Raw genomic sequence first — 5555 nt, 5'->3', positions numbered from 1 at the left:
TTTTGGGATTCGGAGGTTAATTTATTTTGAGGTTGGGGGGGGGGGGAGTCCTTAAAATAGAAAGTTATGGATCTTAAAGTAAAATAACGAGGCCTTAAAGTTCATAAATCTGTCTCGATAACTTAAGCGAAAAAAGTAGAGTAAAATGAGTCGAAGTAAAGAATAAATAGATAAGATAAAAATCCAAGCCTCGCGGCCTAGAAGATGGTGCTGGAATCGTATCCCATTCATTATGGAACATTGGTAATCCATATTTAATCGCGGATTCCGGACTAAACCTTGGCGCGTTTAATCATTCAGCGATCTGGGACTGGGTTTGGGGGAGGGGGGACGAAGATGCCTTGTGCGCCGAATACAAAGTGAAATAAAAAAAAGATTCTTACTGGGTACAGTGACAAAAAGCACCGAACACAAAGTAAAAAAAATATATAATAAATAAATAAATACCGGGCACTGTATCCGAAACATGATCGAAAACGGTCATTGCAAATTCATTGTTCTAACCGGGTACTGTGATTGGAAACAGGTATTTGAAAACGTTCATGGCAAGGTACCTACTTCACGCAATGGTTTTAAAGTGAGGCGAACGATGGATTGCTGGCGATCACATGGAAACGGAGATGGAAACGAGCCACAAGAACAAACACATACACGAAGGGAAACATACGCATGGAAACAGTACACGCTTTCTTTTGTTCTGTATATTACCACGTACAACAAAAGACACGGGAGGTAGAGTACAAAATAAAGTAGTCAAGAGTGTATTTGCACAGTTTACACTTCTACTTGCACACTTGGGATTTACTTATTACTTATCGGTACTCATAACTTCTTGTAATTTGTTTTGTTTATTTTTACTTTTTTGTTTCCATTATCATTCCATTGAATTATTATTATTATGAATCTGTCAATTTGAGTACATATTTTTCCTGATTCTTTATCAATTAAGAGCAGAAACAACACACATTAAACATGGTAAAACAGGGTACATCATATACAAACAGCGAGCAACAACACCCAGATCCCTTTAAAAACTCCACGGACACGACCGCCAGAAAAGCAATACTGAAAAAGGTCATTTGAATACTGCTTCGATTTCCTGGAATATGACTTGTCTGCACTGGCGTTGCTCTATACACACGGGACCCCACTATCCAGTACTGCCGTTATCTGTATTCCGAAGGCCTGTGAGCCTGCCGCCGACTGAATTTAAGAGACTACAGTGAGAAGAGGACCAGGTGGTCGAGGTAGAAACAATATCCAAGAGCACACATCGAGGTGGCTGTGCGTGTGAACGATGTGTGTGAGGTAACCCGTGAGAAAAGGTGAAGATATTTCGAAAACGTTGATGTGCTGACCTACTTTTTTATTTATTTACTTCTGATAGTACATTTTTTTATAGCACTGAAACAGTCGTATTGACGAATTTGTTCTCTTTGTGCATTTTAGAAGCTTCTCTTAGGCTTAGTTGAGCTTATTGTTGTTTTTAAATTTTTACGGCTTGTATAAGACAAAGTTGGTGTGTGTATTGTGTGCATAGCAATGTTTGCGAGCATTCAGTGTAAGAGTTTAGATAGCCTTCAGTATACTGTATGTGAATGTTCTCTCGGCCGCTTTTCTCCTTCTCAGTCATACCGTTGATATAGTTAGAACCTTCATACTGTTCTCGTAAACACAAACACGACTTAACGTAAAGAAAACTAAACCATTAAAACAACAGGTTAAAAAAAAATGAGAAAAAAATATATTCACATATATTTTTTGGTAAAGCAGAAATACGAAAGAAGTAGAGGTATCTCCCAGAGAATAACCAGGCTTGTTTCAAAACGGGGAAGCCACCTGCCGATCAATAAACCTCAGTGATGATGCCATGGGAGGCGACCGACAGCCCGGAATGTATGTCGTCGAAGGCCATTCCGTGCGAAGCCTTTTTTCAAGTCCATTCCCAGGAACTGATTCGGCAGTTGAACGTATTGCGTAATTGCTTATTTGCAGAACCCTGCAGTTTTCCTCGATAGGAAATAATACAGAATTGTTGACGATTGACTTTTTAAAAAATTTATTGCTAAATAATGGCAACTATTCCAGGGCAACTACATAACTAACTGAAGTCGAGACGGTTTGGAATCCTGCAGCATAATACATATCAGATCTTTAGAATATTCGTAACCTGAGCCAGATTGGATCTAAAACTTTTTTGGTTAGTTTAGAAGACCGGGAATCCATTTCACTGAAGCGTTTTATATTAAAACTGTGATAAAAAAAAAGGTTTGAGTACAAACGCGGTTTATATAGAAACAAAGGTACTGAGACTTTAATAAATATATTGAAGGAAAGGGTTTTGAGTTCATATATAAACAATTAAAAATACGGGTTTAGAGTATGAAACACGATTTAAAGGTACGGGTTTAGATTATGAAACATTAAACAACGAAGCAGGAATATATTCTCTTAAGGACGACAGTGAAGAAGACCGAACGAGTGCATCAACTAGTAAATGGCAACGCTTGACCTTTTCTTGGGAAATGTCACCGGTACACGTTCACGGAATTCTTCTGATTTCATGTCTATTTATTAACGATTAGATGCTTCTGTTACAGCAAGTTGTGGATGATCTAAACAAGCTCAACTTAGCAACAAGAACATAAAGCCTTGACACAAGTCCTAATATTATTACAATGTAAATAAACCCAACCCAGAGGAAAGGAACAGCAAACACGTATATTGGAAAACCACACATTGTAGTGTAGTATTTGTAAAGTCATTAGTCGGAATAGTCTTTTTTTGATATTAATCCAGTATGTAGACCTCTGTAAAGTCGTCCACGAGGCGAGAAAAGTACAAATGAACCAGCCCCTCGTTCACAGCACTCTTTAAAGGAAGCAATCGAGAGGGAGAAACAGAGACACACACGCTGAGACCTTTCTTTGGAGGAAAGGTCACCTGGCAGCCTGAGCTTATTGGTAAGTCGAAGGTCGCTCTGTGATATGACACAGATATGAAACCAATAAAACACTATCTTTGAAGTTCAGCGCTTTTGTTTCCTGACCCCAATAACCATTAGTAAACAAGAACTTTGATTGTAGAGACATTGAGGCTATGGGTATAGAGTTAAATGTTATAAATATTAAGGAAATGTTGAATGGAACAGAAAAAGTTACATATTTAAAGGTGCTAAACAAAAGGAAAAGCATTTCATCACAGATATGAATTAAAAAATAATAAAATAACTTGAACAAAGCATATGAATCGGAAATTAAACCTTTGTGTAACAAGGAAATTACAGGCAATTCAAGAATAATATTGATCATTAAAAAAAATATTACTATGATGACCTATGATACAATAAGATTAATGTTATAACAAAAAAGAAAAAAAGAACAGTTATGCTAAATCAGACAAAACTAAGACCTTTTTCAATGGAATTAATTGCATGTAATGACGAATACAATTAACCAAGTTATCCATGGAGAAAAAACAATGTACAATACCAACTGCTTATACTAAATAAAATGTCGATAATAAAATTAACAAAACTAATGCTATATTCTTGTAATGTTAAGGGAACCTTACCATTAAATGCCGCGCGCGCACACATTACTATTTTTTTTTCCTCTGTTAATACCGCGATAATATTCGAAGCAACTGTAACTAACACAAAAACTATTAAGAACATAAAATATATGAACGCAACTGACTGAATAATAAAAAAGTATATGAACGCAACTGACTGAATAAAATATACACAACCATATTAACATTACTTACGACCCAACGCTTATAAATGTAAAAAACAATTGCAAATGTCAACAAAGCACTTACAAAGGATGAAAACCATAAGAACAATGACCTTTATCGGAGTATAAACTATCCAACACCATGTCTTCCCAAAAGCCAGGAATCAAATGCCATAAAACACCAAATATATACAGCGAGAAAGGTGAAATATCACGTGTAGAATTGGCCCGGGAATTCTATCGGTAGTTCGACCACACTGTATTGAAGAAAACGGCCGCAAAATTTAATGGTATTTCTTAAAAGGGTTTCCAACACTGGAGAATTTTGTCATTGGGGTGTGTGTACGTTTATTGTAAATCGAGACAAAACTTCTTTTCGTGTATGTTACTAAGAATTTGAACAAAGATCACGGTACTAAAGATCTTGCAAGGTTTATAAGTTCGATTCCGTCCTTTCAAAACAAGAAAAAAATACACAGTATTGCAATAAAAAGTCCGTATCTATTATTACAAAGTAAAGACACGAAAAATAAGAAGAGAGTAAAGAATATAAAGTTTCAATGAAGTTAAGGAAATTGCAATAGAATTTCAAAACTATCAGCTGTTTTTTGAGAGAGTATACTGCTTAAAGCAGCAATAGCAGCCAGAGAGATATCAGTATGTTAGTAGAAATAGCACTAGTGTCAATATTACTGCTGATGATGACGATGAAAATGATATAGATATAATAATACAGTAGATGATAATAACAATAATGATCATAGTAATAATCACTATAACAATAATAATAATCATAATGATGTTAATAATCATCGAAGAGATAGTACTATAATATAATAAAGATGGTGATAACGATGATGTTTATGAGGAAGGGGAAGAGGAAGATGATAATGATGACTACACTGACAAAAATAAAGACAAACAGAAATCATGATTATAATGATAATATTTTTGCAAAATCATCTTAACAAAAACAGTAATAATAATAATAATAATAATAATAATAATAATAATAATAATATTATTATTATTATTATTATTATTATTATTATTATTATTATCATTATTATTATTACTATTATTATTATTATTATTATCATCATCATCATCATCATCATCATCATCATCATCATCATCATCATCATCATCATCATCATCATCATCATCATCATCATCATCATCATTATTATTATTATTAATGATAATAATGATAATAATGATGATGATGATAATAATAATAATAATAATAATAATAATAATAATAATAATAATAATAATAATAATAATAATAATGATAATAATGATAATAATAACAATGATAATGATGATGGAAATAGCGATGATGATAATAATGATAATAATTATAATGATGATAATAATAATAATAATGACAATAATGATGATAATAATGATGATAACAATAACAACAACAAAAAAACAATAACAAAAAAATAATAGAAACAACAATTGCAATAACAAAAACAACAACAACAATGATAATGACAATGAGAATAATAATAATGATAATGATAATAATAATAATAATAATAATAATAATAATAATAATAATAATAATGATAATATAATGATAAAAGCAATAACAGCAATAATAATATGCTGAACAATAATGCTAATGATGACGATGATGATGATGACGATTACGATGACGATGATGATGATGATGATGATGATGATGATGATGATGATGATGATGATGGTGGTGGTGGTGGTGGTGATGATGGGGATGATGATGATGATGATGACGATGAGGATGATGATATGATGATGATGATGATGATGATGATGATGACGATGATA

The sequence above is a fragment of the Penaeus monodon genome, chromosome 9, assembly GCF_015228065.2.
Source record: "Penaeus monodon isolate SGIC_2016 chromosome 9, NSTDA_Pmon_1, whole genome shotgun sequence".
NCBI classification, from domain to species: domain Eukaryota; kingdom Metazoa; phylum Arthropoda; class Malacostraca; order Decapoda; family Penaeidae; genus Penaeus; species Penaeus monodon.
Note: the sequence above shows the minus strand (reverse complement) of the source record.